The 14720-nt window shown below is 44.9% G+C and overlaps 4 non-coding genes and 4 pseudogenes across 4 annotated transcripts; all 8 read left to right on the top strand.

Annotated features, from left to right (window-relative positions):
* The first annotated feature begins 899 nt into the window (after positions 1 to 899).
* LOC143777374 (U2 spliceosomal RNA) lies at positions 900 to 1102 on the top strand (annotated as a pseudogene).
* Positions 1103 to 7825: 6723 nt separating this feature from the next.
* LOC143777314 (U2 spliceosomal RNA) lies at positions 7826 to 8025 on the top strand. Its single transcript, XR_013216088.1, has one exon. It is a non-coding gene; the product is annotated as a U2 spliceosomal RNA (small nuclear RNA).
* Positions 8026 to 8890: 865 nt separating this feature from the next.
* LOC143777306 (U2 spliceosomal RNA) lies at positions 8891 to 9090 on the top strand. The gene has a single exon (XR_013216080.1). It is a non-coding gene; the product is annotated as a U2 spliceosomal RNA (small nuclear RNA).
* An 865-nt stretch (positions 9091 to 9955) lies between these two features.
* Positions 9956 to 10158, top strand: LOC143777343 (U2 spliceosomal RNA; annotated as a pseudogene).
* Positions 10159 to 11021: 863 nt separating this feature from the next.
* LOC143777313 (U2 spliceosomal RNA) lies at positions 11022 to 11221 on the top strand. Its single transcript, XR_013216087.1, has one exon. It is a non-coding gene; the product is annotated as a U2 spliceosomal RNA (small nuclear RNA).
* Positions 11222 to 12086: 865 nt separating this feature from the next.
* LOC143777341 (U2 spliceosomal RNA) lies at positions 12087 to 12289 on the top strand (annotated as a pseudogene).
* Positions 12290 to 13152: 863 nt separating this feature from the next.
* On the top strand, positions 13153 to 13352 carry LOC143777312 (U2 spliceosomal RNA). The gene has a single exon (XR_013216086.1). It is a non-coding gene; the product is annotated as a U2 spliceosomal RNA (small nuclear RNA).
* Positions 13353 to 14217: 865 nt separating this feature from the next.
* Positions 14218 to 14420, top strand: LOC143777305 (U2 spliceosomal RNA; annotated as a pseudogene).
* The last annotated feature ends 300 nt before the right edge of the window (positions 14421 to 14720 follow it).

The following is a 14720-nucleotide window of genomic DNA, read 5'->3' as shown; positions in this document are numbered from 1 at the left end:
GTTATTGCAGTATCTCCGGGAACACTGCGCTCCTTCTCTGATCCGGTTTCCAAAAACAGATTGCATTGAAATCAGCGCAAGTTGTCTTTTAACCCTTTATGTGAATACTTTTCAGTGTCAGCGAAGCACATTTCAGATGCCAAATGTAGCATTTTGCTTGATTTCACTTGACCATTTGCAACATTTTGTGTGCCTTGCCTGGCCTTGCTTTCACCTATGTATGTCAAGCATTGTATTGCATTCAATATGCAATCAGTCAGTCAATCAATTTGTCTTTACTGGTTGCTGCAACAGGTGTGTTGAGATGTAGGCCTGTATTAGGCCTTTCTTACAGTGTTGCAAATATACTGTGCCATCTACAAAATTAGGCCCTGCTGTCAGTACTTGGCGGCGTTTCAATTGAAGTATCCAATGAGTAGTTCTGCCATACATACCGCATTTGTGACCGCCGCATGAATTCTTTTGTAAACCATTGTCTCCCTCTTGTGGACCACTGACTTCCAAATGTGGTGTATTATATGTATTTGAAAAAAAAAGGAAAACTGGTGTCTGTGCTGATCTTGAATCTGCTTGTCATCTCCATCTACACCTGTGTGAGTATTCCAATGCTTTTGACCAACCAGGTGCGCTGCCTGCAGTAGATAGAATCTTAGCACGGAACATTCATGTGCAGTCACAATGGGGATGGAGGGTGTGGTCAAAGTAGGCGGAGTTATGCAGATTCAAAACGCGTCGTGCACAGCTTGAACACACGCACACACACACAGCAGAACTGTCATTGAGAATGCATCCCAGCGTTTCTGGAAATGTCTTCCCTGTGGCACTCTTTTTGCTTTGTCTCCACAATGGGTGTCAGTTTTAGGCCTAGTTGCGTCAGAAGTGGCAAACCGTTTCTGGTTATCGTTTCTCGGCCTTATGCATCCGTCGTCGTCGTCGCCGCTCAAGATGTAGTGTAGTATCTGTTCTTATCAGTTTAATATCTGATACGTCCCCTATCCATATTAAATGGATTTTTAGCCCAGGGAGCTGGAGATGGAGCTTGCTATGTCCACTCCACGCATTGACTCGTTATTGCAGTATCTCCGGGAACACTGCGCTCCTTCTCTGATCCGGTTTCCAAAAACAGATTGCATTGAAATCAGCGCAAGTTGTCTTTTAGCCCTTTATGTGAATACTTTTCAGTGTCAGCGAAGCACATTTCAGATGCCAAATGTAGCATTTTGCTTGATTTCACTTGACCATTTGCAACATTTTGTGTGCCTTGCCTGGCCTTGCTTTCACCTATGTATGTCAAGCATTGTATTGCATTCAATATACAATCAGTCAGTCAATCAATTTGTCTTTACTGGTTGCTGCAACAGGTGTGTTGAGATGTAGGCCTGTATTAGGCCTTTCTTACAGTGTTGCAAATATACTGTGCCATCTACAAAATTAGGCCCTGCTGTCAGTACTTGGCGGCGTTTCAATTTAAGTATCCAATGAGTAGTTCTGCCATACATACCGCATTTGTGACCGCCGCATGAATTCTTTTGTAAACCATTGTCTCCCTCTTGTGGACCACCGACTTCCAAATGTGGTGTATTATATGTATTTGAAAAAAAAGGAAAACTGGTGTCTGTGCTGATCTTGAATCTGCTTGTCATCTCCATCTACACCTGTGTGAGTATTCCAATGCTTTTGACCAACCAGGTGCGCTGCCTGCAGTAGATAGAATCTTAGCACGGAACATTCATGTGCAGTCACAATGGGGATGGAGGGTGTGGTCAAAGTAGGCGGAGTTATGCAGATTCAAAACGCGTCGTGCACAGCTTGAACAGACGCACACACACACAGCAGAACTGTCATTGAGAATGCATCCCAGCGTTTCTGGAAATGTCTTCTGTTATGATTTTCCCAATGGCAGGGAAATCAAAATAACAACGGACTAGCTCTCGGGTGATGGGAACTAAAGTGACCGTGACCTGAACCTGACACAACACTGGAAGTAGCCGGGGAGTGTTTCCTACGATGCCCTAGACACCACGCGCCAGCCGGAGATCTAACTACCCCTATCAGAGGAATATACAGGCCTGCCTTACCTCCAGAGATGAACCCCAAAAGGAGATAGCAGCCCTCCACAGATATTGACGGTGAGTCAAGAGGAAAAGACATACGTAGGATGAACAGCAGATTTAGCACAGTGAGGTCCGCTTACTAGATAGCAGAAGTACAGGAAAGAGTCACTTCACGGTCAACTTCAAAACACTACTCAAAAACACCATCCTGAAATTACTTTAAAACTCCAGTGACAACTCATGCCACTGGAGTGGCAATTCCAGTCCACGAAAGCTTCCAGCTACAGAGAGTCACATTGCAAATAGCTGGACAAAAATAGAATAAACTAGAAACAAAATTCAACTTAGCTGAACAGGATCTTGAGGCAGGAGAATGCAACAGAATGCTACTGATACATTGTTGGCCGGCATCAGACCAGCAGCCAAGCAGCCTTAAATAGGAAACTCCCCTAATGGGTGTCAACAGGTGATCAAGGATAGAAGAAGGCAAATAAGTGGCACTACCATAAAACACCACCGGGGGAGCCCACAAACAGAATTCACAACAGTACCCCCCCCTTAAGGAGGGGGCACCGAACCCTCACCAGAACCACCAGGGCGATCTGGATGAGCACTATGAAATGCACGAACCAAATCAGGAGCATGAACATCAGATGCTGTCACCCAAGAATTATCCTCCTGACCATAGCCTTTCCACTTAACCAGATACTGAAGTTTCCGTCTGGAAACACGGGAGTCCAAGATCTTTTCCACCACATACTCCAACTCACCCTCAACCAGCACAGGAGCAGGAGGATCAGCAGACGGAACAACCGGCACCTCATACCTCCGCAACAATGACCGATGAAAAACATTATGAATAGTAAAAGATGCTGGGAGGTCCAAACGAAAGGACACAGGATTGAGAACCTCCAGAATCCTATAAGGGCCGATAAACCGAGGCTTAAACTTAGGAGACGAGACCTTCATAGGAACAAATCGAGAAGACAACCAAACCAGGTCCCCAACACAAAGACGAGGACCGACACGCCGATGACGATTAGTGAACTGTTGAGTCTTCTCCTGGGACAACTTCAGATTGTCCACAACCTGTCCCCAAATCTGATGCATTCTATCAACCACAGCATCTACTCCAGGACAATCCGAAGACTCCAATTGACCGGACGAAAAGCGAGGGTGAAACCCTGAATTACAAAAAAATGGAGAAACCAAAGTGGCAGAACTGGCCCGATTGTTAAGGGCAAACTCTGCCAATGGCAAAAAATCAAGCCAATCGTCCTGATCAGCGGACACAAAACACCTCAAGTAAGTCTCCAAGGTCTGATTAGTACGCTCAGTCTGGCCATTAGTCTGAGGATGGAATGCAGACGAAAAAGACAAGTCGATGCCCATCCTGGCACAGAACGCCCGCCAAAATCTAGACACAAACTGAGTACCCCTGTCAGACACTATATTCTCAGGAATACCATGCAAACGCACAACATTCTGAAAAAATAGAGGGACCAGCTCAGAGGAGGAGGGCAATTTGGGCAAAGGTACCAAGTGAACCATCTTGGAAAAACGGTCACACACCACCCAGATGACGGACATCCTACGAGAAACAGGAAGGTCAGAAATAAAGTCCATAGAGATGTGCGTCCAAGGCCTCTTAGGAATAGGCAAGGGCAACAACAACCCGCTGGCCCGGGAACAGCAGGGCTTAGCCCGAGCACAAACATCACAAGACTGCACAAAAATACGTACATCTCGAGACAAGGAAGGCCACCAGAAGGACCTAGACACCAGATCCCTGGTGCCAAAAATTCCAGGATGACCTGCCAACGCGGAAGAGTGAACCTCCGAAATAACTCTACTGGTCCAGTCATCAGGGACAAACAATCTACCAGGCGGACAGCGATCAGGCCTATCCACCTGAAACTCCTGCAAAGAGCGCCGCAGATCTGGGGAGACAGCTGACAATATCACCCCATCCTTCAGGATGCCAGTAGGTTCGGAATCACCAGGCGAGTCAGGCTCAAAACTCCTAGAGAGGGCATCCGCCCTCACATTCTTAGACCCAGGCAGATATGAAACCACAAAGTTAAATCGAGAGAAAAACAACGACCAGCGCGCCTGTCTAGGATTCAGACGCCTGGCTGACTCAAGATAAATTAGATTTTTGTGGTCAGTCAAGACCACCACCTGGTGTCTAGCACCCTCAAGCCAATGACGCCACTCCTCAAATGCCCACTTCATGGCCAAGAGCTCCCGATTTCCAACATCATAATTTCGCTCAGCGGGCGAAAACTTTCGAGAGAAAAACGCACATGGTCTCATCACTGAGCAGTCAGGACCTTTCTGCGACAAAACTGCACCTGCTCCGATCTCGGAAGCATCTACTTCAACCTGGAACGGGAGCGAAACATCAGGCTGGCGCAACACAGGAGCAGAAGAAAAGCGGCGCTTAAGCTCCCGAAAGGCCTCCACAGCCACAGAGGACCAATTAGCAACATCAGCACCCTTCTTGGTCAAATCAGTCAAAGGTTTAGCAATGGCAGAAAAACCCGCTATGAATCGGCGATAGAAATTAGCAAATCCCAAGAATTTCTGAAGACTCTTTAGAGAAGTAGGTTGTACCCAATCACAAATAGCCTGAACCTTAACAGGGTCCATCTCCATAGATGAAGGGGAAAAAATATATCCCAAAAAGGAAATTCTCTGAACCCCAAAAATACACTTTGAGCCCTTCACAAATAGAGAATTAGCTCGTAAAACCTGAAAAACTCTCCTGACCTGTTGAACATGAGATTCCCAGTCCTCCGAAAAAATCAAAATATCATCCAAATACACAATCATAAATTTATCCAGATATTCACGGAAAATATCGTGCATAAAGGACTGAAAAACGGAAGGGGCATTCGCGAGACCGAAAGGCATTACCAAATACTCAAAATGGCCTTCAGGCGTATTAAATGCGGTCTTCCACTCATCCCCCTGCTTAATCCGCACCAAATTATATGCACCACGTAGATCGATCTTAGTGAACCACTTCGCCCCCTTTATACGAGCAAAAAGATCAGTCAGTAAAGGTAACGGATACTGGTATTTAACTGTAATCTTATTCAGAAGTCGATAGTCGATACAAGGTCTCAATGAACCATCCTTTTTACCCACAAAGAAAAACCCTGCCCCCAGTGGAGACAAAGAGGGGCGAATATGACCCTTTTCCAAAGATTCTCTGATATACTCCCGCATAGCAGTATGTTCAGGTACAGACAAATTAAACAAGCGACCCTTAGGAAATTTACTACCGGGAATCAACTCAATAGCGCAGTCACACTCTCTGTGAGGAGGGAGAGAATCAGTTTTAGGCTCCTGAAAGACATCATAAAAATCTGACAGAAATGCTGGGATCTCAGAGGGAGTAGATGAAGAAATGGGAACCAAAGGTGCATCCCCATGAATCCCCTGACATCCCCAGCTCAGCACAGACATTGATCTCCAGTCCAAGACTGGATTATGAATTTGTAACCATGGTAATCCAAGTACTAATACGTCGTGTAGATTATATAACACAAGGAAACGAATAATCTCCTGATGGTCTGGGGACAGATGCATAGTCACTTGTGTCCAATATTGTGGTTTATTGCTAGCCAAAGGTGTAGAATCAATACCCTTTAAGGGAATAGAAACCTCCAGAGGCTCTAAATCAAACCCACAACGCTTGGCAAAGGACCAATCCATGAGACTCAGAGCGGCGCCAGAATCCACATAAGCATCCACAGTAACAGATGATAAAGTACAAATCAATGTCACGGACAAAAGAAATTTAGACTGCAAGGTACCCATAGAAAAAGATTTATCAACCTTTTTATCAACCTTCTTTATGCGTTTAGAGCATGCTGATATAACATGAGCTGGATCTCCACAATAGAAGCACAACCCATTTTTGCGCCTGTAATTCTGTCGTTCGCCTCTAGACAATACACTATCGCATTGCATATGCTCTGGTGCCTTTTCAGAGGTCACCGCCAAATGATGCACAGGTTTTTGCTCAGAAGATACCGCCATATGGTGCACAGGTTTTTGCTCAGAAGATACCGCCATATGGTGCACAGGTCTTTGCTCAAAAGATACCGCCATATGGTGCACAGATTTTTGCTCAGAAGATACCGCCATATGGTGCACAGATTTGCGCTCCCGTAAACGCCGATCAATCTGGATAGCCAATTTCATGGCATCATTCAGACCTGTAGGCACAGGGAACCCCACCATGACATCCTTCACGGCATCAGAGAGACCTTCTCTGAAATTAGCTGCTAGAGCGCACTCATTCCATTTAGTAAGCACCGACCATTTACGAAATTTTTGGCAGTATATCTCAGCTTCATCTTGCCCTTGAGAAAGAGCTATCAAGGCTTTCTCAGCCAAAATCTCTAAATTAGGTTCTTCATAAAGCAACCCCAAAGCCAGAAAAAACGCATCTACATTTAATAACGCAGGATCCCCTGGCGACAATGCAAATGCCCAACTTTGTGGGTCACCCCGCAATAGAGAAATAACAATTTTAACCTGTTGCGCAGGATCACCAGCAGAGTGAGATTTCAGAGACAAAAACAATTTACAATTCTCTCTGAAATTCAAAAAACGGGATCTGTCTCCGGTAAAAAATTCAGGCATAGGGATCTTAGGTTCAGACATTGGAGCACGTATAACAAAATCTTGTAAGTTCTGGACCTTTGTAGCCAGGTTATTCAGACCTGCAACCAAACTCTGTGGATCCATGATTCAAACAGGTGTAACCAAAGCCATTCAGAGATTAAGAGGAGAGGAAAAAAAAAAAAAGGTTGAAGACTGCAGTTTAAGCAAGGAGTACAAATAAGCACTAAGGTGCACTTTCCAAACACAGAAGGAAAAAAAACCTTTTCATATCCTTTCCTGCTTTAGTGCATAGTTTTAACACATGAGGTCCGGCCAAACTGTTATGATTTTCCCAATGGCAGGGAAATCAAAATAACAATGGACTAGCTCTCGGGTGATGGGAACTAAAGTGACCGTGACCTGAATCTGACACAACACTGGAAGTAGCCGGGGAGTGTTTCCTACGATGCCCTAGACACCACGCGCCAGCCGGAGATCTAACTACCCCTATCAGAGGAATATACAGGCCTGCCTTACCTCCAGAGATGAACCCCAAAAGGAGATAGCAGCCCTCCACAGATATTGACGGTGAGTCAAGAGGAAAAGACATACGTAGGATGAACAGCAGATTTAGCACAGTGAGGTCCGCTTACTAGATAGCAGAAGTACAGGAAAGAGTCACTTCACGGTCAACTTCAAAACACTACTCAAAAACACCATCCTGAAATTACTTTAAAACTCCAGTGACAACTCATGCCACTGGAGTGGCAATTCCAGTCCACGAGAGCTTCCAGCTACAGAGAGTCACATTGCAAATAGCTGGACAAAAATAGAATAAACTAGAAACAAAATTCAACTTAGCTGAACAGGATCTTGAGGCAGGAGAATGCAACAGAATGCTACTGATACATTGTTGGCCGGCATCAGACCAGCAGCCAAGCAGCCTTAAATAGGAAACTCCCCTAATGGGTGTCAACAGGTGATCAAGGATAGAAGAAGGCAAATAAGTGGCACTACCATAAAACACCACCGGGGGAGCCCACAAACAGAATTCACAACAGTCTTCCCTGCGGCACTCTTTTTGCTCTGTCTCCACAATGGGTGTCAGTTTTAGGCCTAGGTGCGTCAGAAGTGGCAAACCATTTCTGGTTATCGTTTCTCGGCCTTATGCATCCGTCGTCGCCGCCGCTCAAGATGTAGTGTAGTATCTGTTCTTATCAGTTTAATATCTGATACGTCCCCTATCCATATTAAATGGATTTTTAGCCCAGGGAGCTGGAAATGGAGCTTGCTCTGTCCACTCCACGCATTGACTCGTTATTGCAGTATCTCCGGGAACACTGCGCTCCTTCTCTGATCCGGTTTCCAAAAACAGATTGCACTGAAATCAGCGCAATTTGTCTTTTAACCCTTTATGTGAATACTTTTCAGTGTCAGCGAAGCACATTTCAGATGCCAAATGTAGCATTTTGCTTGATTTCACTTGACCATTTGCAACATTTTGTGTGCCTTGCCTGGTCTTGCTTTCACCTATGTATGTAAAGCATTGTATTGCATTCAATATGCAATCAGTCAGTCAATCAATTTGTCTTTACTGGTTGCTGCAACAGGTGTGTTGAGATGTAGGCCTGTATTAGGCCTTTCTTACAGTGTTGCAAATATACTGTGCCATCTACAAAATTAGGCCCCTGCTGTCAGTACTTGGCGGCGTTTCAATTGAAGTATCCAATGAGTAGTTCTGCCATACATACCGCATTTGTGACCGCCGCATGAATTCTTTTGTAAACCATTGTCTCCCTCTTGTGGACCACCGACTTCCAAATGTGGTGTATTATATGTATTTGAAAAAAAAAGGAAAACTGGTGTCTGTGCTGATCTCGAATCTGCTTGTCTTCTCCATCTACACCTGTGTGAGTATTCCAATGCTTTTGACCAACCAGGTGCGCTGCCTGCAGTAGATAGAATCTTAGCACGGAACATTCATGTGCAGTCACAATGGGGATGGAGGGTGTGGTCAAAGTAGGCGGAGTTATGCAGATTCAAAATGCGTCGTGCACAGCTTGAACAGACGCACACACACACAGCAGAACTGTCATTGAGAATGCATCCCAGCGTTTCTGGAAATGTCTTCCCTGCGGCACTCTTTTTGCTCTGTCTCCACAATGGGTGTCAGTTTTAGGCCTAGGTGCGTCAGAAGTGGCAAACCATTTCTGGTTATCGTTTCTCGGCCTTATGCATCCGTCGTCGCCGCCGCTCAAGATGTAGTGTAGTATCTGTTCTTATCAGTTTAATATCTGATATGTCCCCTATCCATATTAAATGGATTTTTAGCCCAGGGAGCTGGAAATGGAGCTTGCTCTGTCCACTCCACGCATTGACTCGTTATTGCAGTATCTCCGGGAACACTGCGCTCCTTCTCTGATCCGGTTTCCAAAAACAGATTGCATTGAAATCAGCGCAAGTTGTTTTTTAACCCTTTATGTGAATACTTTTCAGTGTCAGCGAAGCACATTTCAGATGCCAAATGTAGCATTTTGCTTGATTTCACTTGACCATTTGCAACATTTTGTGTGCCTTGCCTGGCCTTGCTTTCACCTATGTATGTAAAGCATTGTATTGCATTCAATATGCAATCAGTCAGTCAATCAATTTGTCTTTACTGGTTGCTGCAACAGGTGTGTTGAGATGTAGGCCTGTATTAGGCCTTTCTTACAGTGTTGCAAATATACTGTGCCATCTACAAGATTAGGCCCCTGCTGTCAGTACTTGGCGGCGTTTCAATTGAAGTATCCAATGAGTAGTTCTGCCATACATACCGCATTTGTGACCGCCGCATGAATTCTTTTGTAAACCATTGTCTCCCTCTTGTGGACCACCGACTTCCAAATGTGGTGTATTATATGTATTTGAAAAAAAAAGGAAAACTGGTGTCTGTGCTGATCTCGAATCTGCTTGTCTTCTCCATCTACACCTGTGTGAGTATTCCAATGCTTTTGACCAACCAGGTGCGCTGCCTGCAGTAGATAGAATCTTAGCACGGAACATTCATGTGCAGTCACAATGGGGATGGAGGGTGTGGTCAAAGTAGGCGGAGTTATGCAGATTCAAAATGCGTCGTGCACAGCTTGAACACACGCACACACACACAGCAGAACTGTCATTGAGAATGCATCCCAGCGTTTCTGGAAATGTTTTCCCTGCAGCAATCTTTTTGCTCTGTCTCCACAATGGGTGTCAGTTTTAGGCCTAGTTGCGTCAGAAGTGGCAAACCGTTTCTGGTTATCGTTTCTCGGCCTTATGCATCCGTCGTCGTCGTCGCCGCTCAAGATGTAGTGTAGTATCTGTTCTTATCAGTTTAATATCTGATACGTCCCCTATCCATATTAAATGGATTTTTAGCCCAGGGAGCTGGAAATGGAGCTTGCTCTGTCCACTCCACGCATTGACTCGTTATTGCAGTATCTCCGGGAACACTGCGCTCCTTCTCTGATCCGGTTTCCAAAAACAGATTGCATTGAAATCAGCGCAAGTTGTCTTTTAACCCTTTATGTGAATACTTTTCAGTGTCAGCGAAGCACATTTCAGATGCCAAATGTAGCATTTTGCTTGATTTCACTTGACCATTTGCAACATTTTGTGTGCCTTGCCTGGCCTTGCTTTCACCTATGTATGTCAAGCATTGTATTGCATTCAATATACAATCAGTCAGTCAATCAATTTGTCTTTACTGGTTGCTGCAACAGGTGTGTTGAGATGTAGGCCTGTATTAGGCCTTTCTTACAGTGTTGCAAATATACTGTGCCATCTACAAAATTAGGCCCTGCTGTCAGTACTTGGCGGCGTTTCAATTGAAGTATCCAATGAGTAGTTCTGCCATACATACCGCATTTGTGACCGCCGCATGAATTCTTTTGTAAACCATTGTCTCCCTCTTGTGGACCACCGACTTCCAAATGTGGTGTATTATATGTATTTGAAAAAAAAGGAAAACTGGTGTCTGTGCTGATCTTGAATCTGCTTGTCATCTCCATCTACACCTGTGTGAGTATTCCAATGCTTTTGACCAACCAGGTGCGCTGCCTGCAGTAGATAGAATCTTAGCACGGAACATTCATGTGCAGTCACAATGGGGATGGAGGGTGTGGTCAAAGTAGGCGGAGTTATGCAGATTCAAAACGCGTCGTGCACAGCTTGAACAGACGCACACACACACAGCAGAACTGTCATTGAGAATGCATCCCAGCGTTTCTGGAAATGTCTTCCCTGCGGCACTCTTTTTGCTCTGTCTCCACAATGGGTGTCAGTTTTAGGCCTAGGTGCGTCAGAAGTGGCAAACCATTTCTGGTTATCGTTTCTCGGCCTTATGCATCCGTCGTCGCCGCCGCTCAAGATGTAGTGTAGTATCTGTTCTTATCAGTTTAATATCTGATACGTCCCCTATCCATATTAAATGGATTTTTAGCCCAGGGAGCTGGAAATGGAGCTTGCTCTGTCCACTCCACGCATTGACTCGTTATTGCAGTATCTCCGGGAACACTGCGCTCCTTCTCTGATCCGCTTTCCAAAAACAGATTGCATTGAAATCAGCGCAAGTTGTCTTTTAACCCTTTATGTGAATACTTTTCAGTGTCAGCGAAGCACATTTCAGATGCCAAATGTAGCATTTTGCTTGATTTCACTTGACCATTTGCAATATTTTGTGTGCCTTGCCTGGCCTTGCTTTCACCTATGTATGTCAAGCATTGTATTGCATTCAATATGCAATCAGTCAGTCAATCAATTTGTCTTTACTGGTTGCTGCAACAGGTGTGTTGAGATGTAGGCCTGTATTAGGCCTTTCTTACAGTGTTGCAAATATACTGTGCCATCTACAAAATTAGGCCCCTGCTGTCAGTACTTGGCGGCGTTTCAATTGAAGTATCCAATGAGTAGTTCTGCCATACATACCGCATTTGTGACCGCCGCATGAATTCTTTTGTAAACCATTGTCTCCCTCTTGTGGACCACCGACTTCCAAATGTGGTGTATTATATGTATTTGAAAAAAAAAGCAAAACTGGTGTCTGTGCTGATCTCGAATCTGCTTGTCTTCTCCATCTACACCTGTGTGAGTATTCCAATGCTTTTGACCAACCAGGTGCGCTGCCTGCAGTAGATAGAATCTTAGCACGGAACATTCATGTGCAGTCACAATGGGAATGGAGGGTGTGGTCAAAGTAGGCGGAGTTATGCAGATTCAAAATGCGTCGTGCACAGCTTGAACACACGCACACACACACAGCAGAACTGTCATTGAGAATGCATCCCAGCGTTTCTGGAAATGTCTTCCCTGCGGCACTCTTTTTGCTCTGTCTCCACAATGGGTGTCAGTTTTAGGCCTAGTTGCGTCAGAAGTGGCAAACCGTTTCTGGTTATCGTTTCTCGGCCTTATGCATCCGTCGTCGTCGCCGCCGCTCAAGATGTAGTGTAGTATCTGTTCTTATCAGTTTAATATCTGATACGTCCCCTATCCATATTAAATGGATTTTTAGCCCAGGGAGCTGGAAATGGAGCTTGCTCTGTCCACTCCACGCATTGACTCGTTATTGCAGTATCTCCGGGAACACTGCGCTCCTTCTCTGATCCGGTTTCCAAAAACAGATTGCATTGAAATCAGCGCAAGTTGTCTTTTAGCCCTTTATGTGAATACTTTTCAGTGTCAGCGAAGCACATTTCAGATGCCAAATGTAGCATTTTGCTTGATTTCACTTGACCATTTGCAACATTTTGTGTGCCTTGCCTGGCCTTGCTTTCACCTATGTATGTCAAGCATTGTATTGCATTCAATATACAATCAGTCAGTCAATCAATTTGTCTTTACTGGTTGCTGCAACAGGTGTGTTGAGATGTAGGCCTGTATTAGGCCTTTCTTACAGTGTTGCAAATATACTGTGCCATCTACAAAATTAGGCCCTGCTGTCAGTACTTGGCGGCGTTTCAATTGAAGTATCCAATGAGTAGTTCTGCCATACATACCGCATTTGTGACCGCCGCATGAATTCTTTTGTAAACCATTGTCTCCCTCTTGTGGACCACCGACTTCCAAATGTGGTGTATTATATGTATTTGAAAAAAAAGGAAAACTGGTGTCTGTGCTGATCTTGAATCTGCTTGTCATCTCCATCTACACCTGTGTGAGTATTCCAATGCTTTTGACCAACCAGGTGCGCTGCCTGCAGTAGATAGAATCTTAGCACGGAACATTCATGTGCAGTCACAATGGGGATGGAGGGTGTGGTCAAAGTAGGCGGAGTTATGCAGATTCAAAACGCGTCGTGCACAGCTTGAACAGACGCACACACACACAGCAGAACTGTCATTGAGAATGCATCCCAGCGTTTCTGGAAATGTCTTCCCTGCGGCACTCTTTTTGCTCTGTCTCCACAATGGGTGTCAGTTTTAGGCCTAGGTGCGTCAGAAGTGGCAAACCATTTCTGGTTATCGTTTCTCGGCCTTATGCATCCGTCGTCGCCGCCGCTCAAGATGTAGTGTAGTATCTGTTCTTATCAGTTTAATATCTGATACGTCCCCTATCCATATTAAATGGATTTTTAGCCCAGGGAGCTGGAAATGGAGCTTGCTCTGTCCACTCCACGCATTGACTCGTTATTGCAGTATCTCCGGGAACACTGCGCTCCTTCTCTGATCCGGTTTCCAAAAACAGATTGCATTGAAATCAGCGCAAGTTGTCTTTTAACCCTTTATGTGAATACTTTTCAGTGTCAGCGAAGCACATTTCAGATGCCAAACGTAGCATTTTGCTTGATTTCACTTGACCATTTGCAACATTTTGTGTGCCTTGCCTGGCCTTGCTTTCACCTATGTATGTAAAGCATTGTATTGCATTCAATATGCAATCAGTCAGTCAATCAATTTGTCTTTACTGGTTGCTGCAACAGGTGTGTTGAGATGTAGGCCTGTATTAGGCCTTTCTTACAGTGTTGCAAATATACTGTGCCATCTACAAAATTAGGCCCCTGCTGTCAGTACTTGGCGGCGTTTCAATTGAAGTATCCAATGAGTAGTTCTGCCATACATACCGCATTTGTGACCGCCGCATGAATTCTTTTGTAAACCATTGTCTCCCTCTTGTGGACCACCGACTTCCAAATGTGGTGTATTATATGTATTTGAAAAAAAAAGGAAAACTGATGTCTGTGCTGATCTCGAATCTGCTTGTCTTCTCCATCTACACCTGTGTGAGTATTCCAATGCTTTTGACCAACCAGGTGCGCTGCCTGCAGTAGATAGAATCTTAGCACGGAACATTCATGTGCAGTCACAATGGGGATGGAGGGTGTGGTCAAAGTAGGCGGAGTTATGCAGATTCAAAATGCGTCGTGCACAGCTTGAACACACGCACACACACACAGCAGAACTGTCATTGAGAATGCATCCCAGCGTTTCTGGAAATGTCTTCCCTGCGGCACTCTTTTTGCTCTGTCTCCACAATGGGTGTCAGTTTTAGGCCTAGTTGCGTCAGAAGTGGCAAACCGTTTCTGGTTATCGTTTCTCGGCCTTATGCATCCGTCGTCGTCGTCGCCGCTCAAGATGTAGTGTAGTATCTGTTCTTATCAGTTTAATATCTGATACGTCCCCTATCTATATTAAATGGATTTTTAGCCCAGGGAGCTGGAAATGGAGCTTGCTCTGTCCACTCCACGCATTGACTCGTTATTGCAGTATCTCCGGGAACACTGCGCTCCTTCTCTGATCCGGTTTCCAAAAACAGATTGCATTGAAATCAGCGCAAGTTGTCTTTTAGCCCTTTATGTGAATACTTTTCAGTGTCAGCGAAGCACATTTCAGATGCCAAATGTAGCATTTTGCTTGATTTCACTTGACCATTTGCAACATTTTGTGTGCCTTGCCTGGCCTTGCTTTCACCTATGTATGTCAAGCATTGTATTGCATTCAATATGCAATCAGTCAGTCAATCAATTTGTCTTTACTGGTTGCTGCAACAGGTGTGTTGAGATGTAGGCCTGTATTAGGCCTTTCTTACAGT

The sequence above is a fragment of the Ranitomeya variabilis genome, chromosome 5 (genome assembly GCF_051348905.1).
Source record: "Ranitomeya variabilis isolate aRanVar5 chromosome 5, aRanVar5.hap1, whole genome shotgun sequence".
NCBI lineage: Eukaryota > Metazoa > Chordata > Amphibia > Anura > Dendrobatidae > Ranitomeya > Ranitomeya variabilis.
Note: the sequence above shows the minus strand (reverse complement) of the source record. Positions and strands in the feature narration are given on the sequence as shown.